This window comes from Neopelma chrysocephalum, unplaced genomic scaffold, assembly GCF_003984885.1.
Source record: "Neopelma chrysocephalum unplaced genomic scaffold, ASM398488v2 Primary Assembly neopelma1_91, whole genome shotgun sequence".
Lineage (NCBI taxonomy): Eukaryota > Metazoa > Chordata > Aves > Passeriformes > Pipridae > Neopelma > Neopelma chrysocephalum.
Window position 1 is genome coordinate 5,507,290 of NW_020897753.1, and position 27,754 is coordinate 5,535,043.

The 27,754-nt window shown below is 42.1% G+C and overlaps 1 long non-coding RNA gene across 3 annotated transcripts in view; it reads right to left on the minus strand.

The window, feature by feature from the left end:
- Positions 1-27,754, minus strand: part of LOC113972390 — a 145,707-nt gene that overhangs the window by 96,769 nt on the left and 21,184 nt on the right. The window lies entirely within an intron of this gene.

Sequence of the window (27,754 nt, forward strand, 5' to 3'; positions counted from 1 at the left end):
ACCATGGAAGAGATAAGAATTAGGCTCCTGCTATTTAATAATTTCTTCCATCAGCTTTGTAATTTTAACAAAGGGTTGATTCTGACTTTCCCTTTGGCTTTGGAAGCTCCAGGTCACTCAACCAAAGAGCCAAATGTGTGCAGTGGTGGCAATAAAAACATCTGGGGAGATACACAGTAAAAAATAGCAGAAGTGTATCTTGTTGAGGCTTTTCTTTCCCTGTGTGAGTCATTTTCTGCATATTTCACTTGACAAAAAGTCATCTTTATTTCTGACTAGATATTTCCTTGCCAAATTTGATGCTGTTGGTTGCCAAGGAAAGACAAAACCTTCTGCCCCTTTACCTGATGCTTTCAGTTAAAATATGTGACCAGCAAGTGAACACCTGCACCTCAAGCCCCTGTTAAAACATACCTGCATTATTTCATCACCTTTATGGCGAAGCTTAAATGGGGCTCCCAACAGCTGAAATTCTCTTAACTCCAATGTTTTAATGAAACTACCAGTGGGGATCAAAGGTTTCTCTCATACTCTGGTTCCTTACTAAATGCATAAGGTCCGGCTGAGCTAAATGTCACATTCTGACTTGCTTGATTTAGCCCTGCTATTTAGTAGTAATTATGGACAGAAGTCTCATTTAGGGGTATTGATCCAGTCTTTAACATGAGGAATAAATTCAGCGGCTGAGCGATGGAAAACACCGGAGGAATTCTCAATTCCTGGATGTCTCCAAAGAACAAAGGAGCGGCGGCGCATTTGCCACGGCCCCGTTTCTCACACGCATGTCTGGAGTTAAACACACTCAAAAAGCTTTTCCTCAGGGAGGAGCCACCTCATGAACCACAAAAAACCCCTGTGGCCCATCAGGAAGCCACGTGTGCAAGGAGGTTCCAATTCTGCCTTCCTGGAAGTTCAGTATCCCAATGCAGGAAAGCATTTAATCACATGTTTCGGTCCATCAGGATTCATGAGAGTCCTTAAGTATGTGCTTATTTTTTAAAAGATGCTTAAGTGCCATTGATTTCAAGTACATGTTTAAGTGCTGTCCTCAATATAAATGATTTCTGAAACCAGGGTTGATGGGAGTTTTATCACTGATTTTAATAAGAGCAGCACAGGAACGAAGGAATTTTAAGAATCCCAAATGCTTATCCAAATTGAATGTCTACATGGGAGTAAGGGAAGTATAATCATATAACGTTGCATATTTATATTTCTGCTACCTAAGTAAAGACATTCTGAAATTAATAAAAAATCCTAAGCTCCTCATGCTAACAAAAGACATTTATCACCGAAGGGATAAGAACTTCCCTATCTCTATATCACTCTAAATTTTTACCTTTGTGCATATTTTCTTATTTTAGAGGTTTGTGGAGGTTTTTTTTCAGACGAACAATACAATTTTCTGGTTAAATATACTTATTTTATAAGTTATAAAAAAATCCATAATATAATTCTATGAGAGTTACCATAATAGACTGTAACAGCTGCTATGGTCTATTGTGTAAATAAGTAATTACAGAATTTACAGACTATCATGTAAATATGTAATTATGGACTTTTTAAAATGTGCATTATTTCCTCGATAGTCTATCGCTTAAATATGTAATTATGGACTTTAAAACATGTATTATTTACTCAGACTGCAACAGCTCCTTGGGACAGAGCTGTTCTGGCCTATTGGGTAAACATGTAATTACAGAAATGTTAAAAATCTGTATTATTTATTTGTAGTGCTGCTGTCAATACATCATGGCAGCCATGTTTAAATGGGTATCATATGGTCAATATTCTGTCCACTTGGTCACTTCAAGTGAAGTGACTCTGCATGTTCTGGGCTGGTCCAGTGGAAGAAATACTCCCAAGGATGTGCTCCCAGATAATACCTTCTTGGTTTATTCCAAGAGGAATTGTTCTGGGGGAATCATGGTGCTGGAAGTGGGCCTGACCCCTTCCAAACATTATTCTTGATCTCAGTAAAACATTAAGGCAGGAACATCCACAGAATAAACTCCCTCGTGCCACTTGCTCCCCAGTTTCTGGGTACCTTAAGCAGGAGACAGGTTGGAGCAAACAGTTCTGCAGTTTATGAAATGTGGCATTTTTCAATGTACAGAACTATGAATTCCAGAAATGCTTCCAATGACAAGAGAATATTCTTCAAAGTGGTGGGGAAAAAAATTACTGAGGGAGTTTCACTCATCCAAGATGGAACTTCAAAGACATTTTTATCCTGAAAAAAGGGTAATTACCATTACCATTAAATATTTATGTTTCTAAACTACCCATAGGCCCCAACCAGAGAAGAATTCTAGGTGCTCTGCAAACATTTATGAATATCCCAACCTCAAAGACTTCACAATTTAAGAAATATTATCAAATACATTATACTTTCTAGAATGCTTTTTAGAAGCAAAATGAATGTGGTCTCAGGCCAAAATGTATGCACTGGGTTTATGATCTGCTGTGTCTGCATCTATTTGTCAATAATTCTAACATTTAGGCACTATTTTCCTAATAGACCACAGCAAAAAGCAGAACCAGAATAACTTATTTTTGTAAATATATAGGACAGTTATGCAGCATGGGACTGTGTTACACTACGAACAATTCTATCCTTGCATTGGAAATAGGAGTGCAATTGTCATTTACCTAAAATTATCTCCTCAGCCAGAAAAGGAGAGAGAAGAAAGATAAAACTCATAAAGGAAAAAATATTTTACAGATCAGGTAGATTGCCATATTAAGATATATTCATTATTCATTTTTACTAATGCTATTTCTCCTTAGTCTACGAGCCTCATGTCATAGTGAAACCCTAAGAATTGAACCTGAAGAGAAAGCAGCACATTGGGATGTTTAAACAAGAATACTGACAAATCCACAACAATTTCCATCCTGATGTGAGTTGTAGGGAATGGGCTGGAGTTAGACTGAGTCCAGCTGTCAGCTCAACCCTTCAGGATGGGCCTGGATTAACCAGAGGGAGGCTGGAACTCGACCTCTGAGGAACAAGCAAAGCAACTGGATTGCTTAGCCCTGAGAGGGAATAACTGGCAGGGACACAGTGATGTTCTTGGGATCCATGAAAAGACAGAGAGGAGTGAACAGACTCCTCTTTATGTCCAATTTAGACAGAACAAGTGGTAATGAAACTCAATATGTCAAGGGAGATTTAGGTCACTCGGGTGCCCAGACAGACTGAAAAATCTTTGTGGCAGAAGGTTCCTAAGAGTGGAGTGAACAAACTTTCCCCAGTAATGGCACAGTTGCCCTGCCCTTGAGAAAGGAAGATGGACTCTTGACATCCTTTATTGTCTGGTTTCTACAGGGCTTTGTGCTCCAGAACTAACCACAAGTCAGTGGACTGTAAACCACAAGTGTAGAGTCAGTTTTATACCTAAAAAGCCAATGAAACCCACTGAAATTTTAAACAACAAAGAACTCAAAAATATGCTGAATAATATGCATCTTTGATACAGTCTAAATAAATATCCTATTTCATATCAGTTCTCCTGAACAAGAATGTCCTGCCCCCACCCCGGGGCTCTGGCTGCCCATACTTGAGGACAGCTCTGGTAAGGGGTCAGATTGCACCAGGTTGTTCTAAACTGTGAGAAAGAAAGGGGTGGGAAGACACTTTCTCATCTCCACATATGTATCAGGAACAGAGATGTTATTTTCAACTTTAAAAAGGTCACAGTTTATTTCTGAAAGGCAGAAAAAAAATGTTTCATCCCAATCTATCGTTCATTTAGCGAGAGAAAAAAGCTGGCAAGAAAAAAAGAGAGAGGAATGCCAGCCCAAACAAGTGATCAATATAGGCCTTGCTGCAATGAGAACCAACACTCCACATCTGGAATGCAGGAGCTTGGAAATCTGCAGCCAGGAAGAGGATCTTCAGCTCTCTGTGATGAGTTTCACAGATTTTATGTGATAATAACCCTGCCTTTCTAACAGCACTTGGAAATCTTTGTTCTCTGGGCCATGTAAAGCAGATAAGTTTTAGGAACTTCTTGGAAGATCTGCATTGCTGCTCTCTGCAGGCTTGGAACCAACAATGGGATTTCCTTCCAGACCCTGGGAATCTGCTCCACTCCTTGCTCTTTTGAGCTGTTTATTCTGGAGCTCAGCCTGCCTTTGCAAGGTCATGCCGGATACTCCTGGTCACACTGTGCTGCTTGTGCGTGAAATCCTCGTTTTGTGCAAAGCTCACAAATATATATTCATGTCACAGCACCTTTAATGTCCAGGGGTAGTGGGAGCGTGGCAAAGCCGGGGGTGCCACGTAACTGTGGCAAAATAAGGCCAAGTGGAAAGTTTGTCACTTTGAGACTGGAAATCCTACAGGAGGGTTTCTGGAACGAGGTGGGGGTAAAATAAGATCATGCCTTCTGTGTCTGCAATTAGTCACATGTGAAGTAGACGCACCAAAATGGGAAGCAGTGTCCATTTTGGAAGAGCAATTATTGTTGTGGAGCCATTTTCCAGGTGGGATTATGGGCACTAAACCGCTGGGACCGACTGTGCTGCCCATGCGTTAAATCCTCATTTTGTGCAGACTTAATGAAAAAGATAGTTCCTTGTAATATGTCCTGGTTTGTCACTTGCTCCTACACAGCAGTATAGGGATGCTTTTTTCCTGCTTAATACACGCAGTGATCATTTTTTCACAGGCTCTTTCTGTAAACGTTCCACCACAAAACATTCTGTTAAACTGGAATTAAGGTTGTAAATATGCATTAATAAGTTAGAGCACTAATTGCCTGCCCATGTGCCACCTCAGTGCCACCGATGGAGGCAAAGCTGCTGAGGAACACTGAGAGCTGGATTCTCATCCCAGAAATGTTACTCTGTCTCCACATACAGGAGTATGACAGAATCAAATCCTGTGCTGAAGTTTATAAGGGACACGTTCTTGAGTATCAGGAACACAAGACTGAGCTCCCACTTGACAAACATAAAGGCCAGGATTGCAAAAGCCATTGTCAGGGGCCTAAACCTGCTCTCACTGGAGTAAATGGCATTGTCCCCACTGTCACTGCCAGCAGCACTAAGCCAGCAATCAGCCCCTTTGGAAATCCTATCCTGTGTCATCTGAATGAAACAAATCCTCTCCTCTGTGATTCGAATTAAACAAAACACTTCGGGTTTCTTTTTGTTCCCTCAGCCTCATCAGCCTCTCACCCACAGTTACATCATGGCATGAACCACACATCACAGTGTTCCCAAATTTACTGTGTGTTCCAGCCACATAAGATACATCCTGCTGGTAAAATCCCTGCTCATTCCTTCAGAAATAAAGGCAGTATTATTTTCCCTCTTAGCCTTAACAGATCTGTCCATTCCTGTGGCTGAAATTAATTCTTCTTTTCCAGTTTCATAAGATCATATTTTATTGTTAACATATTAGGAGAGAGAACAGTATCAGACAGCAAGCAAATTAGATAATAATTAACAGAAAATTAAATAACAATAATTAATAACGATACCTTCCAACTAATCTCTGAATGATAATAAAAAAATTCACAATGGTGTTGTGAAGCTTGGTTTATTCCTGCCTGTAATTTACTTTGAGGTCTTAGCATAAAAGGTGCTTAGAATTGAAAAATATCATTATTAGCATAAAAATGAGGTATGTTCTATTTATTTTGTGTATTAATTTAGCAGAATATATTATTACACAACTTTATACTGTAAGCACAAGGTCACACAGGATATGACTTGTCACACTGTGTTGCCTATGCATGAAATCCTCATTTTGTGCAGAGCTCTGAAATATATATTCATGTCAGAATATCTTACTGTCCAGCCACAGCCCCAGAGTTTCATTCTATTACAGGCTGGGGAAACAGATTCAGCATCATCTGAGAGGTCTCTTCTTCTCTCAATACCCGACTGAACTCTCATTAATCAAAAACCTACAAACACTCACCGAGAGAGCCCCGGCCCCGGGAACGCTCCCTGCAGCCTGAGACACGATGAGATCCCTCCCACAGCATTGTTTTACCATTGCTGGGGGACTAAACATGGCACTGAGCTTACAGTTACCAGAAAACAGAGCCTGATTTTACTAAATACAGCAAATGAAAGAAATCGGTTTAGGGATGGAATTGCTCTGGCACTGCCACTGTTGCATTAAAGTGCACAGATCCTGACACAGCCCTGGAGAAACATGCCCTTCTTCAAACTTCCAGTCAGCCTGGAAACACATCAGAAGTTCAGGCTCTGCTTGCACTGAACGCACTGATGTTTGCAGTTTGAGAAGCAGGAGTTCCTACTGAACTCTGTTACCCACCCACCCATCAGCTCCTCATTCTTTTTACCAGCTTCAAATGTTTTTCTCCTCTAAACACATCCATATTGGAGAACAAGAAACTACAAAAGTCTCTGATTACTAAATCTCGGAGATTTTTTTTTTTTACCAGCCATAAAATGGAGATTTTTGTATAAGCAGTTTCAAGTGGGACACCTTGCTCAACAAAATCCTTAAATCTAAGGAAATGTCGGTTTGCATTAAGAAAAGAAATATTACCTTGGTCTTCAATAGCACAGCAGAAAGCAAGAGCAGTTTAGAGATCAGAGCAGATCACCAGTGTAGCCTCCAGACCAGAACTGCGGGTTTGACATGATACTCAAGCAAATAGCCAGAACTGAACAGCAATTAACAGTTAACAGGCCACTTAAATTAAGAGCTTTCCTTGAAAAAACAGCCTCAGAGCTGCAGAGATTCTAGGAGGTAAAGTGGCAAAAGACTGAAGTGTGGGGGGAATTTTCTCACCAGGCCTTTTATCCCCAGAATGTACAAAGCCAGAAATGCCTGGCCAAAATGCAGGTGGAGGGGAATGTGGCTGCAGAGAGGAGGGAATAACCAGAGGAAAGGAAACAAGAGATTTTGAGTAATGACCTTCTAAGCAATGAAAACATAACTTTCTCTGCTGATGTCTCCAGAGCCAAAATTTTGCATGGTGTCACACCTGGTGCTAAGCTGTGCTTTGTACCCTCGTCGTGCAACTTGCACCACAACACCTGGTAATGCAAGACAGACTTGGAGGGTTTGCAGCCAGCCACAGACCTTGCTCGGGCCACTGCCCCTCCCTGAGTGCCCTGTGCCCCCCAGACCTGGCAAAAGGGACCCACACACCCAGAACTGAACCCACAGTCCCTGGACAAGCACACCCAGCCACGGCACCCACAGGCACCTCGACATTTCTGTATCCCTCACTGTTTCAGTGCCCCACCACCACGTGGGTCTGAACACAGGTGTCTCACCATCACACAGCACACAGCCGTAAAACCCACTCCCAGGGACAAGCAGGAAAGTGGAGATGTCTCCAAGTCCCAGTCCCACACCCTTTTTGCTCACAGCGCCTCATAACTCTATGATATTTTTCTTTCATTCATGAATTTGACCTCCGTGCACTCTTTAAGTCAAGCAGTTCAAAGAGTTAATAAAGAAAGATGTATCTTTGCTCCCTCTCTCAATCTCACATAGCTCAATGCACTCAGAATTTGGGACATGTGGGAGCACAGCCGCAGAAATATTCCCAGGTTGAGCACTGTGACAGGAAAAGCCTGGCACCAGCCAGCTGCCTTCCCCAGCCCCTCCGTCCTACTACCTCAGGAGTTGTTTTGTTTTGCTGGTCCTTCTGCTGCCAGAACAAAACAGTCTGCAAAGCCCTGGAAGCAACACATGCACGGTGCCACCTCCCAGACACCGGGATACAGGGATGAGTGTGGTCCAGCAGGACACACAGCCCCTGTGTTCGGGTCACAGAAGCAGGGGGATGCCACTGCCCGTTCGCCGGAGCCGGGAGGGTAGAGGTGCCAAATTAGTTTTACAGCTTTCCAGCACCGAGATGTGTCTGGGGCCGGGGGACTTTTTGATGGACGCAAGGGAGCAACACTTGCAGTCTGCTTGAAAGGGTCATTTCCACATTTCACAGCAGTGCCCTGTGGAGGGGGGACAGTGTCAGATCGGCATCTGGGGGCTGCTGTTGGCAGGGGGAGGGACCCAGCCGCCTTTCCGGCTGTTTCTGGGGAGGTTTGGGGTGAGGGGGGGAACACACATGACGCCGTTTGGAGCAACACCAAAGGCAGCTAAACCCCTTACTTGATTGAAGGAGACTGGGGGCAAGAGGATTTGCAGGCAAAAAGATTTAGAAGCGTGGATGTTTTAGCGCAAGGAAGATCGGGGTTGGTGCTGTTTGGAGGTGAAGCTGTTTGCAAACAAGGGCGTTTGGGAGTGAGGGAAACTAAACAAAAGCATTGGGGGCAAGGATGTTTGGGATCAAGGGCAAGGACCACTGAAGGTGAGGGTGCTGGAGGCTGAAAGCACCAGGGGAGCAAAAGGGATAAAAGCGTTTGCAGATTAAAAGCATTTGAGGGAGAGGGCATTTGGGCCAAGGGTATTTGGCAGGTGTTTTGGGGAGAGGGGTTCTGCGCTGCCGCCAGCTCCCGACCGCCTCCGCCGGTGCCCACGCTCGCTCTGCGCTGCGGCTCTCGGACATCGGGCGCAGGAGCCGCATCGAGCCCCCCCCCCCCTTCTCTCCCCCCCGCTCTGCCCATGCCGGGGCCTCTGTCTCCCCGGGAGCGGAGCCCCCCCGGCCCGTGCGGGCAGCTCCCCGCGCCCGGCGGGGCACGGCGGCGGCGGCGGGCGGGGGGCGCGGGGGGCGGCCGCGGGGGCGGAGCCGCCAGTCAGCGCCGGGCGCCGTGACCCCGGGGCGGGGACGGGCACAGGGACAGCGACAGCGGCGGGGACGGGCAGAGGCGGCGAGCGCAGCCCGTGTCCCCCCCGCGACACCGACACACAGACACGCACACAGACACGCTCCGGGCGGGGGCAGCCGCTCGCCCCCGCCCCGGCGCCCGCCCGGTCCGGCCGCCGCTCGCCCCGCACTTACCCGGGCCGCGGAGAGGTGTCGGCGGGCGGGCTCCGGCGAGCACCGACTGCGGGGGACCGGGGGGGCCGCTGGGGTTTGGGGGGGGCTCCGTAATCCAGCAGGCTTTGGGCTGCCAAATGTAAACACTCCGCCATGATTTCTTTGTTTAGATAATTGAACCTGCCTCCCTCTCCCTCGCCGACTCCCGCTCGCTCTTATTTATTTATTTATTTCCCCCCCCTCCCGTCATCATCATCATCATCATTATGGCTTGTGTGGGGTGTTTTTCTTTTCTTTCTTTCCTTTTTTTTTTAAGGGTGGTTATTTAGTAGCTGCATTTATCCACTGCTGGTTTTACAAATATTTATGTATATATATACTTATATATATATTTATCTGTAAAAATATATCCCTATGCAGGGCAGGCGATGGGAGGATTTAAGGAGGGGGAGTCGTTCCCGCAGCTTTCGGGGGTTTGCTGCTGTTCCCCCTTCCTTTGCTGTCGGGGCCGGCGGGATCGGGGGCAGCGGCCCCTTCCCGCAGCGCCCGGCGCTCCCCGGGAAACGGCAGCGTTTCCAAACGGGAAGGGAAGGGAAGGGAAGGGAAGGGAAGGGAAGGGAAGGGAAGGAAAGGGAGCAGCGTGCAACGGGGGAGACGGATGGAAACTTCCAGGCTTAAGTTTTATCACTGCGTTTCCTGAAAATTCAAGCTCGATGTGAATGCAAGCTTGTTATTATTTTCTATTATAATTATTATTATTATTATTATGCGGGAATTCCCTGTCAGGAAATAGAGTTTTGTTGTAGGAAATGTCCAGGAAGTGTTAACATGACTCAAACATGTTCCACCTGCATTCCTGCTTTGGCAGCAAGTTTCTCCATTTGGAAACACAAATGTATTTCCTGTCAGTACTACTTGAAAAAGACCTCAGTGCACTTCATCAGTGTCCATGAATCCCTTTTCACAGACCTGATCCTATCAGATCCCAGCTTCCCAGGAATCTGATGGAAGTGCCCAGGGAGGAAGCAGGAGGCTGAGTTGCAGTGCCAAACATGTCAACCCCCCAGCAAGGACCTGGCACCCCACAGTTCCCGTGGGACATTTGAGGAGTTTTAGGCACCACTTCGCTCAGGAATTGTGTCAAAGACTAGAAATTGTCTCTGATTTGTATTTTGTTGCTTTTTGCACTTAGTAAGAGCACTGCCTCCTGATTTTTCCTTGCTTAACCCTCACTCCTTTCAGATGCCACAGAACACACAGCATTCACAGAGGTACCTTTGCAGCTGATGTGTAGAAGGAGGAATACTGCAAAGACAATATTAAAAAATCATTATATACAAACCCAAGGTGATTTACGGAGCAGTGAAGATAAAATGCTCAGTGGCAACATTCCAGTCATCAAACAGATTCCCAGTCTACTGTGCCCTGAGACTGTCAGTACAACAATAATCACCATTCCCAGAGCTTGAGAATACACCTACAACTTGTGCCCTGTTGCACCTCAACTGTTGTGTCTGCCTAGTTCTGCAAAGGGGTCACCACTTTGGACCCCCAAACCTTCCCTAAGTGTCATTAATTCCTTGTAAAACCAACATTAGTTCTCTCAGGCCACCCCTTACGGGTTGATATCACTCCTGAATTCCAGACACCAAAACAAACACGTCACTTAGTTTTTCACAGTGACCCCATCTCTGCTGTCCTACTTTTTTCTAGTTCTTTCAAAGAGAAGTTTGAGAATATTTCCCAGTTTCTGCTTTCTCTTCTTCCCTCTTTAAGGTTATGCTATTTGCTTATGATGCTATTTTTATTTCCCTGCTAGGATTTCATTGCAATCTCCCCTTTGTGGAATTTTTACTTGTGGCCATTTAAATTCATTTCAGGCTAGAACTTGGCATAAAGGTTCGCAGCTTCTCAGCCAGATTTGAATTACTATATTTAATCCATACTCAGCTCTTAGGCTTTTTTTTTTTAAATGAGAGTGAAGATAGAAATAATTTTGTTGTGGTTCCAAATGGTGGCATCATGCTGTACTGCTTTCAGATCTTGTCTTCATTCCACTAGCTTTTCAAAAGGACATGCCAGAGCATTTGAGACGTGACTTTAGAAACATGTTGCTTTGCAATCCTTTAAAAACGGGCCATTTCAGCATCAAACTTCATGAAAATGAAGCTTTGTGGATGCACAAGGGTATTTTTATTGCACTCTTAGGTATGGCTGGCTGAACAGCAAAGCCAGTTTTCGTGTGGGCAAAAAGAGGGCAAAAAGTCTTTGTTATGCTTTGAAAGACAGTTTTGCACAATTGTGGTTTTGTTATCAATTTTTGTGAATATTCAGGCTGTGCTGTGTTGGCCTCTGCAGCCATGAAGAAGAGATAATGACACGGAGATTTTTATTAAACTAGATTACATTGGATAGCTTAAATTTCCTTCCCCTATTCACCAATTTAACAAACAAATGCAGTACGTAATCTAAGATGAATTCCATTGTGTAAGTCCAGCTGAGTAATGGCTTGGGAAATATTTCTACCAAGTCAAACTTTAGTTTTCCTCGGGGTTTTTTATTTTTTAACTTTTATATTACAGTGCCCAGCATGATAGACAATGGCAGGGCTGCTAGTAATATCATGACTGAGTAGGATCAAGAGATCTTAAAACAGGATGGCAGATCTTAAGGAGGGGAGTAATTACTGGCTCAAGTGGGGCTGGAAGTAGAGGGATGGGTTGTGACATGAAGGATCATAGGAGAAAGTGTGCAAAGATCTGTAACAATATGATCCTACTCGAGTGTCTTTATGATCTCTGGTGCTATAATGTAGTAGCTCATGCTGGAAATGGGCACTCTAAAAGGCTGGTTTTCAAAGTTTGAAAGAGTGTTGCAGTTTTTTAAAACTACCAAAAGAAGCTCAAATAAAGAGATTATGCCCCTTTTCCTCCGTTCTCCTCACTTGAGGGTTAAATATTTCTGCTAAAGTAACCAGTTCCTTTGCAAAGCTGTTTTCTCTATTAGTTTACCTTCCCTGAGATTGCATTTGAAATGTGTGGAGAAAAGCAGTGATGTGTAGACTGGGAGTATTTTAATCACTGCAATATGACAGTGGATCCCCCAGTCAGAAAATGGTTGCAATGTGAGGGCTGTGTAATAAGCTGCACTGTTGTACAAGGGAGTAGGAAAAAAACTCTTTAAAACAGCAATAAAAATCTGTTGCCTAAAAAGACAACATCCAGATCCTAAAATAAGGCTGAGGTTAAATGGGTTAATCTAAGAACATACATCCACTGGACCAAAAAGCAAAAAATCCAGGTGCTGACTTTCTTTTTTACAAGCAGATATTTCCACTGTAAACATGGGTAAAGGCAATTATGGAAGAAAATATGAAAAATAAAGTTTTCTTTGAGTGCTTTGCACCGAGTTAACAAATTGCTATTGCACAATAGTAACACTGCATTAATTATGTCACTATTTTTCCTTCGTGATAGATTATTGTTAGTAATTCATCACTGTAACATATTAATAGTGGTATTAGTTTTTAAACAGAACAATCATATTAGTAGCATACTTGTCATATTAGTGAAAATTAACAAAATGATGAAAAATTGCTACCAAGGCTCTGGGGCTCTACCACTGCAAGGAAATCACTTTTTTCCTAATCCAGCAGTTTTTCAATGAGCATATATTTTCTAGCAAAGATAAAGAGACTGTTTTACAGAGTTCTCTGTCCAAGCCTCAGGAACCATTTCAAAATATTTATGCCACCCTTTTAATGCCAAATGTGTGTATTCTTGTATGATTTTAATACTTTATGTTCTGCCCTTTTGAAAGCCTGAGTGCTGTCATTCACAACTCCTGGCACGAGGTTTGAGGCCATTAACTCCTTTTTTGTTGGGGACTGGGGAGTCTGTAGTGTCCAGTGAACTTCTGCAACAAAATATCTCTAAGAGAAGCCACCTGAATCAGGTAACAGGGTTATAGAGTGGATTTCCTGCTCCCTCCCTCGTGAACATCCTGTGCCTCAATCAAAAAAACGATAAAACTTTGCCCAAACCCCAAGAATCCAGTTTGGAACTGGAGTCACTGGTTTTACCCAGTGCTTTGTGAAACTCAGAGGCAAATCTCCAACCTCTCCTCTGTTTAGAAGCCAGCAAAACACAACATTTTGCCCATTTATGCATCTACTTTGCATTGGCTGTTTTCTCATTTCCTGAGCAGTTTCTTTGGCTTAAATCTGCTAATTTAATGGAAGACATGAATAGCTTTCATTTGATTAACAGCAGCATGTCACACAGGAAAAACAGGTATTTGTGGCCAAGCAATAGGCCACAATGAAGTCAAGGGTCAAATTGGACCTACCTTGTATTCAATAATAAGTTGAACCCAGTCATTCAAATGCAAATGAAATGATAAACATATTGAGTTTTCAGAATGACCGAAAAATGCCTTTATATTCAAGGCTTGTCTCTGTGGAAGATTTCTTCCTTTAACCACATGATTCCCCAGTGAAAGTATTTGGGGAGTTTAGAAGCACAATCAGAAGCAGAATTCCCAATATCTGTCTAACAATCCTCGGTCTGTTTTTTGCTAAACTATCTCTAGATAAAATCCCTACTGCCTTAAACTGGAGCCATCCTGGGGGAGTCAGACCCTCAGATTCCTGAAGGAGACTGCAACCAACCACAGATGTGACCCACACACAACAGGGCTAATAGCAATGACCTCATTGCAAAGATTAATTAGTGCTTATAAAAAGCTTCTATTCTCAAAACTGCTCTTGGATTAGCCAGGCCACAGCATCTCTGTGAGCAAAAGTGTGTGCAGCTGTGACACCAAGGCTGTGCTTGGCTGGGAAAAGTTCCTTAGGAAAGATCCATGCTGATGTTGGGACCAGCTTTATAGTGACCCCAAAGTCCACCTGCCCTGAAAGCCTCTCAGCTTCTCCCTTGGCAGCAAGTGTGTCTAGGACTGGAAGTGCTGCTGAGCTCCCCAGCCCTCAGCTGGGGCTGCCCCTCTGCCCACCTTTCCCGCTCCTGTGTGCAGAACCCACCCAGGCAGGCACAGCTCACACTGGGGGCACAGTGGCAGTGCCAGGGCTCCCTGCCCTGCAGTCCCTGCTTTGGGAACTCACTTTGCTCTGTGTTTTTCTGAGCAGCCCACGGGCCATGGGGAGAAGCAGTGGCTTTAGCTGACCTCCCCCTGCTATGTGAGTAACAACAGAGGAGTAGAGTTGGCATTTCACTGTCCTTTTTCTGAATTTTAATTTTCCAAGGAACTCTAAGCTCTTCAGGTGTTATGCAAAAGGCAGCTGCGAGCAGCTGCAGCACTTTAAAAATGAAAGCCTCCCCAGTGATGTTTATGAAGTTGTGCACGTTTTGTGGCACTGATTTTAATACAAAACATTAGATTGACACCCGATCTCCACGTAACGTGCATTTGACTGACACGGGCATTTTTTATACATTGATGTGACATATGCCAAGCATAACAACAGCTCTGAGTGACAACACAGCAAAAGAGGACTTGTGTTATCCATGTTCCATTCAGAATGTTTCCAGCCTTCCCTGTTTAGTGGTAATAATTGTGCTACTCATAGAGAAGATATTTTTGGAGTAATACAGCACTGCAAATTGGCCCGAGTGGCACTGAAGTCCACGGCAGAAAGAGCAAGAGGTCTTTTTAGTCTCTAAGCATTTAGAAAAGATAACATAACTAGGGCTCCAGTGAATTGGAGTTGTCAAAATTCACACCTAAGAGAAAGGGGGTGTTGGGCCTGTTGCCAGGAAACAGCATCTGGTATCACATTTCTAAGAGGATCCATGCATATGAATGCAAGTGGGAGCTGCAGCATGATAAATCTATCACAGAAATTGCACCTCCTCACTCTGCACCCGCCCATACCGACTGCCTTGCCCTCATTCCTCAACAATCCTGGACTCAACAGCCAGAGACACGCAGGCTGTGTGTCTGCAGGACCAGGTCAGCTGCAGGACCAGCTACAGGTTCATCTCCAGGGTGGCCAGGGCCTCAGAATGTGCCCTGGGCCAGAGAGAAGCTTGGCTGCTCTCCATAACATGAACTGCTTGCTCAATATCTAACTTGCTCCTGACTCACTTCTGAGGCCACACTTGGACAGGGGTTGAGGGATAGCACGTGGAAGGAGCAGGTTGTGTGGACAGGACTGCTCTGAGCTTGCCTCCCGCCATCCTTCAGTCCTCCAGCACTGTCCCACCTCTAATTTTTCTGTGCCCTGATGCCATTCTCCGTGGTATGGCAACAAACTCTCACAGTGTTCCAGTTCCTGTGAGCAAGGACACACTCACACAAGAAGAACTCTTTTGTGTGGATGTGGGGACATCACACAGAGCTCAGAGGGGATCCAGCATCAAGGACTAAGCACCGTGGTCATGGTCTGCCTGGCAAGGGGGATGGATACAGCCCTAGAAAATGGAAGAAAACAAAAGGGAGGAATACTGGAAGTATTACCCAAGATCCAGAGCACTGAAATAGCTCGGTAGCAGAGATTAGAAATATTCACTCTAATTTTATCAAGCCTGTGGACTTTCTTTGTGGGACAGAAATCTCCAAAATATATTAAGGTTATGAGGGCAAAATCTTTACTGGAAACTCCAGTCCCTGAGCAGGCTCTCCACTCCCACTGTGAGAGACAACCAAAGGCTGTGGGAACATCTGGGGTCTTGATAAAGTTCTGAGGACAGTTTTATGATGTGATACTGTAATTGTAATAGTTAATATTGAATGGACAGCATATTACTGAGTTTTCATAGGTTTACAGATTTACAAGTATTTTGGAGTTCAACAAATTGGTTGGTTCGGGGTAAGAGAGGAAAAGCTGGCTGAGGAAGGCATACAATTAGTTGTATTACTAATTCTAATAACATTATCCTTTTATGTCTGTAATCTCCTAAACTGTGCTTTGTAATAAAGCATCCGGGTGCTCCTGGGCAGCAGGTTGCACAGGCACATTTTCTGAACAGAGAATTCATCGTATATTGTGATTATTTACATCACATCTGAAGTTGGTCAAGTTATTAGAGTTTTATGGTCTTATTTACACTACTATTAACAGGAAGAGTTAAGGATTTTTGAGTGGAGAATCATTGCTTTTTGTTAGAATCTGTCCATAGCAGGCTAGTATTGCATTCCAAACTGGAATTCCTGTCACTGCCATGACTGTCACAGAACAGGTGAGCAAGCAAACAATAACATGGGGCAACATAATCTGCCTGGAAAGATGCCTTGAACTTCTGCAGAGAAAGGCAAGAGAACTTCTGGAAATATTTTTGAAAGGAGAAGGTAAAAAGACAGCAAATACATTTTTATTATAAGATTGCAGTTCTTCCTCAGAGCAACCCACTGATTTCTTGGCCAAGAAAATCTGTTCTAATATAAATCTAGTGCATTCAAAAGGGTTACAGACCAATCGATTTTGATTTAATTTTATTGTGTTCCCAAGCCAACTTTGCTGTAAAGAATAAATAATATACATTGAGAGCATCAACTGGGATGTGTTTTTGAGGGCTTATTCTATTCTGTTGAAGTCTGCTAAGATCTTTTTCACTATTTCTGGACATAAAAGTTTAAACTGGATCATACAGAAGACTTTTCAACTACAGAAGCAAAGTAATTTCTTTGCTTGGTACTTCTGTTCAGTTGTTTTAGGATTCAGTCGTGTAAGGACTGATTTATTTGAATCTTATTTTCTGTGCCATTCATGGAGCTGTTGTCACATGATGCCAATTCATTGGGACTGTTAAATACTTTCTGTTGATGCTGAATATTTGCCCACAAGAAGCTTCTGCAGATACAGATATCAAAGATCTCATATCAGCTGAAGGAATTTGGGAAGTTTTCAATTTTAAGTGTGTATTGCAAAATAATGTGTGTACTGCAATTATTAAAAATGTCCAATGTTCAGTTTCCATAATGCATTTCATGAAATATTTGGAAGTAATTAGTAACTGATACTTTTGAAATATACTGTTTTGTTGGGAATTGCCAGCAATGATCCCTATCACTTACTGTGGAGAAGTGGGTCAGTTTTAAATACATATGAAAATTGCAAATTAGAACAGAAGTTTTATATTGTTATGGTGAGTAAATATATTTTCTTGTAGGCCTGTTAAATGAAAACAATAGTGGAGTGGAGTTTGTCTTATTCCACTTAGATTTTTTTTTAATTGTACCTACAATAATATTATTTAACAGGAACCTTTTAATTAATTAGAATAATTCAAATTAATTATGGACATTTTTATCTTCAAACCAGCCTTACAAGTCTGTTGCTTTAAATTTTCTGAGTTCGGGATGGACAAGCCATATTTCCAGATTTTCCAGATTTTTTACTCAGATTTTCCCTCTGTTTTGTGTTATTTGGGCTGGTTTTGTCTTCCAGAGGTCACTCTCACAACTTGAATGTGATCTTATTGATGAAGATTAATTAATACTGAAAAAATGTGCATATAAAGACAATTTTTTGAGTCTCTGTTGTACAAGAGAAATACAAGAGCTAGAATCTCCTCCAGGTTGTGACTGCCTTGACCAGAAGCAGGAAGGCATTAACTGGTTTGTGTTAAATACAAACTGATAAGGGACAGTCTACAATTCAGCTTTTGCAGTCTGAGATGCAGAATATTATTTAAAGTCTTACTCACAGCTCTCAGCAAACTTCTGTCCCTTTGCAGTGCTCAGAAGATCCCATTATATGGCTGTCTCTGCACAAAATAATTGCACATCGTGTGGAAATTCACTGTGGTTGTGTCCAAAAGGGGACTCATTGGGCAATCAGAGTTAATTTAATGGAGAACTTCAGGTAGGGATTAGTTTTTCTGTTTGGAAATCCTAATTACTCTAATCTCTATGTTATAGTCAGATACTTCATCAAAAGTAGTTTTATATCCAGCCACAGACTGCACAGAGCACACCAGAAACACTGTCCTGTGGTTGGTACTGTCAAATAAATTCAGTCATTTGGAAAGGAGCATTTGGGAGGGTGGTAAACTTTGCAGATAACACAGAATTATTTCAGTTAGTCAGCACTACAGAGATGTTCAATGAGACCTAATAAGCCTGCGTGGTGGCAGCCAAATTCAGCATTGACAAATATGAAAATACATATTGGAGGGAACAGATTGAATTGCTCATGCACATTGCTGGGTTCTAAATTAACTGTAACAACTTGGGAAAAGGACCTGAGGGTCACTGCGGGCAGCTCAATTAAACATCTGATCAATGAGCAGTGGAGGTTAGAAAAGCAAACAAAATGTGAAAATGTGGAAAGAATGGGATGGAAAACAATGACAATATTGTAATTGTGCAATTATACACATTGTTGGCACCCTCTCCCCCAGTACAATATTCATTTCTGGTCACGCCATCTTAAAATACGTGGTGGAAATAGAAGAAGCCCAAAGTTAGGCAACAGGAGGGAACAGGGACAAGGAGAAACCTCCATATTAAGAGAGATTTAAAAGATGAGAAGCGTTCAGTTGGAAGAGGAAATTAATAAGTGGGGACATGATAGAGAGATATAAAATAATTAATGGTATGGAGAAGGTCAATTGGATGCTCCTATTTACTCTTCCCCATAATGTAAGAACAAAGTGACATCCATTAAACTGAAAAGAAACAAATTTAAAACTGATAAGAAGAAATACTTTTTTACACAATGCATAATTAGCCTGTTGAACTCACTGCAACAAGCTATCATTATGCCCAAGAGCTTAGTAGGATTCAAAAAGGATTATACACTTATTTGGATAATGAGAGCGCCCAGGGATACCTTAGATAGGATAAAAATGGTTGGGGGTGGAGATGGATGAACCCTCATGCTTCAGGGCATAAACCAATCATTAGCTGTCTGGGATTAGGGAGAAACTTCCCCTATGAGCAAATTATTCAATAATTGTCCATTATGGGGGGTTTCTTGCAAATTCCACTGAAGCATCTGGGCCCGGGCACTCGCTGTAGGGCCGGGGCATTGGGCCCCTGGTGTCATCCAGGGTGGGATTTACTCTTCCCTCTGCACTAAGAGGGACAGTTCTCTCTGTTCTGTGACCTCCTGCTGCCCAGCAATTCTTGAGCAGTTCTTTGTGTGTTTATTTGGGATACACCAGGCCAGGATCAGGTTCTGTGTCTCCAGGTTTTCCATTTGAATGATGCCAACACGGAGAGTGTTTTATCTTTCAAAGTTCTCTAAAGCCTTTTGTGAGATTCCCTGATAGTCAAAAGAGCAGGTGATTCTACTGAAGTGTTATTATCTCTGTTTTGTTTGTTATTTTGTTCCTTTTGATAGTTCACTTGACAGATTTTTCTCCTTTTTTGCACTTTTTTCACGAGTGGGAAATCCATCCTGAAACAATGTCTTAAGGAAACAGTATTCCAATCTTTTATTGTACTAGTCCTGTAACAGTCTAGCTTAGATTATCCAAGGAAAGAACCTCAATTTACCTGTCCTGGAAAATCAATCAGATACTCAAAGTTACTTTGCCCATAGCAAAGTAAAACCTGCCAAATTTTCCTGCTGTGTAATATATTAAAAATGAGATGCCATTGAGACACTTTTGCATCTATTTTCATTTTATGGTTTGTTCTCTGCCATTTACCCTGTTTTTAATTCGTTCACTGCATCTTATGATCAAGTTTTACTATTACTATCTAATTTTACTATTTTACTATTACCATCTAGGCTTTTTTACTATCTCTTTTTTCCCCTACTATTACTATCTACTATTTTACTATTACTATATAGTTTTACTATTACTGTTATTTACTATCAAGTTTTACTGTACCATTTTACTACATGAAATTCTGCAACAAAGAGAGTGTCAAATGAAAGTAGAATTTCTGCATTAAACCAGCCAGAAGAGCATTGGAGTACAAGACACAGAACTGGCACCATCCTTCTGGAATATCCCTTTCCTGCATTTGGGAATTCCCAAGGAACCTCTGGAACTGCTGGTAAGATCCAGTAGAGTCAAGTGATCACCAAATGCAACCTTACAACTTTAAGGTCAGTTTTTTATGGTACTGTGACCTGACAATATTGAAAACAAAAGGATAAAGGTGTTTCAAAAGCAAACTGTTTGTGGAGAAAGGAGTCAATGGTGCAGGAAATAAAACAAGGTAGATTAATTTGAGGGAGTAAATTCTTAAACTCAACAGAAAAACAACCTAAAACCATGTAATTGTTTCATTATGCTGCATAAAAATCATCCTTCAACCACACAATTATAATACTCTGTTCCACAAAAGAACTATGTAAATGTATTTAAAATCCAGTTTATGGAAAACAGACACGATGAGTCCTTGTAATGGTGAAATAGCTTTTATGTTTTAAACCCAACAGAATGTCTGAAAGTTTTGTAAGTTTGCTTAGAGTTTTGAAAATTTGGAATAAGGTTTTCATGCAGAAAAAAAAAATGTTTTCCCCATATGCAACTTATTAGTCTGCACTATTTGTGTGTGTATTTTAATGATACATTTTCCTTAAATAATAATAGCAACCAATCTGACTTTGAAACTTTAGGAGCCCTTAGGAGATATATCCAGTGTTTATCAATCTACAAGTAGCAGATGCAATTTTAGCTGGAGTATAATGGAGAAAATGAATGATGAGGTTAAGTGCAAGGATCAGCACTTCCAGAAAGCCTCATGAATAATGACAACTAGCTTGGAAGTATAGTTGGAGAAAACTATATCCAGGGAGAGCAGCTGGATTGAGTTAATACTTTACAAGAGGAATATAGAAACTTTGTAAGCCTTGAGGTTGAACTCAGCCACATTTAGCAGTTACTAGGAGGAGTTACCATCTAAAACTGTCCCAAACTCAGATTGAGTTTTCTGGTTTTGGTCCCATTCCTCTCCCCCCGGTGTTCCCACTGCAGGAGTCAGCATTTGGAGTGATCCTGCTTGGCATCCTTGCTGGGCAGTCTCCTATGGGTACAGGTGGACTGGACCTGGAGAATGAGCAGTGCTGGAGCCCCACGTGGGCTCCCCTGGCTCGTGCTGGGGGCTCTGCAGGGCACACAAAGGGAGCTGCCTGTGCTCTGTCACTCACAGGTCAGTGGGGGTCAGCAGCCTCCAGGGATGCCAACCAGAGCCTTTCTCAGTGGGGATTGCACACTCACACCTGTGTTTCCTGGCTCCTAAAGGCCTGGAGGACTTCAGGTATTCCTGTGAGCAAAGTATGGCAGAGAGGAGTACAGCCAGTATGAAATAAGAAAACATTTCCTCTCTGTTTCCTTGAGAAAAGCTTTGTAACACTGTTGAATGGCCTTTGTTGCAATTGCTGGAGCATCAGTCAATACAGGCCTCAGAGGGGTTTCTGCTGTGGAAGTCTCAGGTCTGAGCCTGTTCTGGGGCACAAACAATGCAAGGATATGGTGAGTGACTGTCACTTCAGGGAGTTGGAGAACACTGTTTTTAAAACTTCACCCTTCAGGTGAGTCCTCACAGAAGTTCAGGCCCTCCTTTAATGCTCACTTGCACCAGTCCAATGCTGTTGGCATTGGCAAAGATTTTCCTTGGAGAGGCTCCATCCCCTGCTGACTCTCGTGCAGGCCTGAGAGCTCTCCTGTGACAGCTGAGAATCAGGGCCATTGAATGGTGCTGGGGTTTAGAATCTTTCCCAACAGCTTTTGTATCAAAAGAAAATACACAATTAAATGTATTAGAATGGATAGAGAGAGAGAATCACATATAAGGGACCTAAAAATGCACTGCTCAAGACTCTATTAAAAAAGTAGTCACATAAAGACTCATTGCTACAGCATATTTTCTTCATTATTTCTGCCTCATTGTATGTGAGACTATATTAGTATAATGAAGTGAGAAATAGTAGGATATTGGATATTATATTTCCTGCCTAGCAGCTTTAGAGAGTTTAGCTCAAGGCAAGAGAAAATGCAGCCTTTCTGCCCTGAAGAATAAACAAAAACCTGTTAGAGAAATAAAAGTGTCAGTAAGAAATCAGATGGTCTCCCCACGTGCATCAGTGCATCTTAACGTGGCTTTATAGAGACCTGCTCAGAGTTTAGTTTGGGTTGATTTGGTTTGGTTTAGACACGCTCTTGTTTCTTACACAGTGATGTGTAACTTTCCCCTTTATAAAGAGTGGGAACATTTGGGATGTGGAGTAATCAAGCTGCCATTTATCAGGCTTGAATGTCAGAGGAGCCTGTGCTGTCAGGGAGAGGAGGATCTCAAAGCCACAGATACCAACATTTGCATTTAACAGTAGAAAATACAGGTATCCAGCCTTAAACTTACACCCCTTTTAGGGTAACAGAACTAGACCTCACTTACAGAGGTTTCTGGATTTCCCGATGATTAAAGTATTCCAGTTTTACAGGAACACCACAGCAGATTTATTTTAAAGGATTTTAGGATAGTTAAAGGCTTATTCAAGCATTTGGGGATCTACACAGAGCTGCTGATGTGTGATTTAGTAAACAGGCAGAGCTATTTATAGGAAGTTGAGGGAACTCTTCAGAAGGATAGAGCAGGCAGTGTAACAGAATATACATATGTACACTTAAATTACATGTATATGGCATGAGATAAAGCATCCCAGACACCAGAGCAGCCATTCACCTGCATCATAACCAAGAGGAACCAAATCACCAAACTACTGATAATTGCACAACTCTAGAAAATGACATAATAAGAAAAATTAAAGTTACAAAATAGCAGCGGATCAGTGCTGCTGGATGAGCATTAGTGGACAGAAGCCCTGCTTCTAGCAAAGACATCTTGCATTCTTTTTGCACAAGCTGTTTTTAATGTATAGCACTGGTGCACACTTTGTTCAGCAGAATTTCACTCAATAGGTTCAGGTCAGAGTTACTGTATTTCAGCAGCTGGTTTTCAGAGATTTTGTAATTTATGAAGCTTATTAATTCACCAGGTGTTTGTTTAAAATGTCACTTTACCAGGCCTTAACAATAAAACAAAAATATCTTCTCGAAACAGCGGATCTTCCAGGACTTTCCACATTATTCGGCAAAATCCATACAATTAGACAAAATTCTCTAGACAAAAAAGTTGCTCCTGTTGTTGTGCAAAAAGAATTGAAAAGATCTGATTCTGCTGGATCTCGGGCCTGGGCAAGTGAAGGTAGGGCACCTATAAAGGCATAAACATCCCTTTCATTTGAAAGCTCACAGTTGTAGACAATAAATATCACCCTCCCCAGGAGGAAGGGAACAGAAACTGGTTGCAGCTTAGACAAAACTTCATTCTGGTTTTGTCTCTGGACCGTGATGTCCTCCCAAGCTGCTCTATGAGCCTGGACCCCTTCAAATTTGCCTCCTGATCTCCGGAAGTTCCTTCTCCTTCCTTTCCAGCCCTCTTTGCCCTTCAAATAGAGACCCAAGGGTTGCTGGGTCTCCCTGCACATCTCACTTCATTAATTCGCATTAAAACAGTTGCATATCTTACAAACTGTCATTTCCTTTCACCCTGTTACAGTTTCCTCTATAGTAGTTACTTCCCTGGCTGGATCTGTCACTGACAGTTCCTTGGTGGCACAACATAAGTTGTGCCAAAATCACTTTGTTTTACCTTATAGCCCAAACTAAATCCCTTTAAATGAAGTTCCCAGTACAGATACCAGCCTGTTCTATTTTTTAAGGGTGACCAAAGGACAATACTACTTCAGCAGCTGCCTCCAAACTCCATACTTTGCATATATCTCAGAAAGGAAACCTATCCTGGGCTCAGATGATCAGTTTGGCTCGAAAAAGACATTCAGCCTTCAGCTAATGCTTTCTTTTCTATCAAGAGCTCTGCTCTGAACTGAGTTTTCTTTCTGATAACTTTTCAGATTGTTTTATGTGAGATTTCTATGTTTTCCTCCCGACACAATCATTCTATCTGTGTTTCAGGGGTAAGGGGGGTAATGTATTCTCATGTTTGCCACAGAGCAAGCACAGATTCATCTCAGATATGACAACCAGCACACTCTCTTATCTACAGAGAGGGTCATCTCTTGTGCTTAAGAATATGGTGCAAATGATTGTACCAGTATATTGCTAATGCTGAAATCTACATTTCTATGTAAAATAATTTTCTCTTTTGTCTGTAGTTGCAACTTGGAACGCTTTCCTTATATGCACTATAAAATGTTAATAGCAAAATTTAGTGTGACTTTATGACTGTGGTGTCATTTTTCTCAGCTTGATCAGCTCTTTCAAATGGCATCATTATGATGGAAGTTGTTTACAGTAATAAAGCAAGAATAGTTCCAATAAAATAGTAGGTGCCTTTACAGTTAAAGAGTAGCTGGCATTTAAGAACACAGCAGTTCTGGGGGTGCAGAATCCCATGAGCCCACAATAGAATGGAGTTAATGCAGGTAATTACAAGATTGGCCCCCTCAGGACTTGGGGGTGTTGAGAGAGACAACAGGGAATACATTATGGATCAGAAGGGGGGAAAAGTAGCAAAATGGTATATATTGAAAATGGAAGGAGAAACAACTATGTATTGAAGCTTTGAAGTCTCCAGAATTGTGGATTATTCTATTGTAATGTTATTCTTCACCAGTAATTTGTCACCAGTTATTGACTTATGAGAATAAAGTGGTGACATTTTAAGATTCATTTATAAGGATTTTGCTAATGTTACATGATTAATAGAAATTACTTTAAAACTAACTTATTGTAGGTATGCTTTAACATGTGGGAATACATATGGATGATGCTTCAAAAGATGTTTAATAAATGATGTTCTAACTACCAGCTATAAACACTAATGCTCTGGGACATGGGAAATAATTTATAAACCATGGGTCTCTATAAACACCTTAAAGAAAACTTTGTAGCAATAAGAAAATAATCAGTGATGGTGATTTACACCTCCTTCACCCCATGTAAAGCATAATGCTGAATAAGACCTTCAGCTCAAGGATTCAGCGTCCAGTCTGTAAAATGAGGTTACAGTGCAACTGTGTGACCTGCCGGGAAAACAGCTCCGAAAGCTCACAGGGGCTTTGAAAGCTCCATCAGGCCAAAAATAGTCATTGGTGTTTGCTTGGTTAACAGTGATAACTGGCAAAGCCTGGGTCAAGGTTAAACAAGTGAAACCTCCTGTGGAATGCTCATCCCCTTGGCAATAATTTATTAGCAAAGGTTTTCCCCGGGACAGCAACAAGTAAATCCCGGACCGGTCGTCGCTCTCCTACAATGAAATCTGGTAACAGCACTGATTCCATTTGAAGGCTGTGCTTCAAGATTGCAGCTCCCTGCCAGAGAACTGAGAGTGTGATTGATTTACATGACAGTGTTTTAACTGAGAACCCCGTAAAATAATTCAAACCCAGTTTGACATCCTGCAAGACAACCTTATATTAAGAAACGTCAGGACTGTAGAGCACAGAAAGAGGAGCCCGTGATATATTTTTTCAATGACTACCAGAAGTGGTGGGGATACACACCTATAAAACTCCCCAACAATGTGTTGCAGCACATTGTATCCTTGGAAAGGCCAATCAAGTAGCACATTATGTGGTACTTGTGAAATGTTGCAAGTCTTGGAATGAGGAGCAGAAATTTGAAACAGGCACATAAATCTGAGTCAGGCTGTTAGGGCTGAAGAATTTTCTTTTATCTGGATTACCCTGCTGCTCTTATTTGATGTTGAGAGGTGTTTATAACTGTTAAACTGGGAATGAAAAATAAAAGCCAAGATAATGTGGTGCCACGTTCACCCAGGAAGAAGGATCATTGAGGAAATCAAAGTTATCTTTGACTCAGGGGATAAGGGAAGGAGATCTGTGCCCGGACAGGGGCAGATCCCGTGTGTTCATGGCAAGAACAGCCTTGCTAAAATCATTGCCTAATGTTTTCTGTTGGTAAATATAATTGATTTTTGAAAATGTACAGGGCTGCATTCTCCTCTTTTAATCTTACAGATGTTTAGTGACTTTCCCTGCCTTTTAGAGCAGTTTTAATCACTAGGGATTCACGTCTACAGGGTGCATAACACTGTGGTTGTAACACACTATGCCAGACAAACAGCATTTTTTTTTGCTTCATCCTCCCTGTGCAAAGAGAGAACAAATTCAGTTCTGAGCCTTTAGATGCTCATTATCAGACAGATTTGTACAAATGATTGTCTATACACGTGGTTGGCAGTTCCACCAAAATGGAATGCAGTGCAGGAAGTCAAATCTGTCCATAAATCCATGCAAGATTTGGGTCATAATAACAAACTCACAAGTAAGGTTTTTTTCGAACATTTCATTAGAAGAATTTTCTCCACATCCATTTCACTCAGTCTTTGAGAACGTTTACATATATTTCCCTTAATTCAGCATTATTTGGAATGGTAGGGGTATTATTCTTCCCCCTCTCCTGGCTTGCACAAGGGTGGAGCAAAGGGGCATAATCTGATTAATCCTTTCCAAACTGGAGGGCTTTGCAATTTTATTCCAGGACCAAATTATTATGAACAGCTCAACCTGGAAATACTCTTTGATAGGGAGAAAAGTATTTCAGAGTTTGCCTGCACTGCCTGGTGAGGCCAGAGCTGGACTATTTGAATGAGCCCTTTGAAGCTTGCAGCTCCCTGGGCTCATTGTCATCCAGAGCTGCAGTCCCAGAGGACTGGAGCTGCTCCAGGCTTTGCAAACTTATTACAAGCACAGGTGAGTTGCTGTCATAGAATTGGAGTGTCCATTAAAACTTCAAAGGAGAAGCTTGATCTAAGTTTTCCTTGACATAATGTGTAATACTTATTACAGAGAGATTTATTAAGCTTCTCTCGTTTTATGGGTTGAATCTACTGGAGGGTCATGGAACATATTAAGGTTTTGACCAACAGTAAAGAGCTGAAATTTTCATATTTTGCTATTCATGACCTTGGGACTCCCTAAAATGGCAGCCACCTGTAATTCAGTGCAATTGTGCCTAAGCACATCCACACATTCCCCTCCATTGATGCTTCAAGAGACAAAAAAACCATAAAAAGATGAATGTTGAGTGGGTTTAGGAGGTGTTGGAAAAGCCAAGCACTGTGCTGGGCCAGAATTGAGGGACCTTGCCATATAAAATAGTCTTACACTCAGCTGGCAATGCTATAAATTGAGGGGCAAAAAATACATGCTTTAGTAAATTAAATGTGAGTGCTCTGTCCTACCCTGAGCTAATTCACTGGAGTTGTTCTGGGTTTACAATAATGTAACTATGAGCAGAATATGAGCATGAATTTGTGTCTTATTCTATTTTTATAGGACTTCTCACTGTTTTGTTATTACATTATTTGCCACATTGGGAGGGGGCAAATGGTATGAATGTGACAGGCAGGAGGGAAATATTCCTCCTCCTGGTATCTGACAGGACACTGAGAATGTGGCCCCAGTGAGGAGGTCAGTCTCCAAAAGCTTCCTGTAAAATCCATGCTGGGAGAAAAGCTCCTGCAGAGAGAGCACCTGAACTGGGCTTCTGCTCTGACCTGTTGTGTGGATGGTCCTTTCCCTCTCTTCTCATACAGGGATATTGCCTTTCCCCCAATACACACATATATCAGGAGCCTGAATTTACATGGAGGTGAAGGACCTCCCTGGAAAACCTATTTTGTGCGTGGATTTTTGTGCACAGGTGGAGGAAGCTTTTTATTTGAGGGGGTTAATTTGGACCGCTGTACAACTGTATTTAAATCTTTTTGCAAAGAACAACCTTTTGCCTACTGTCCTAAAGAATTTATTTGTTTTCATGAGTTTGTCTCAGCCTTCAAGTTATTGTAACAGTTTTGTGTATTTAATATACAGTGTGTGTTAATATCCCGGACAGTTTTATAACAGCATTATAACTTACACCATTCCCTCCAGCTTTTTATGGACATCTACACTCCTGCATTAAACT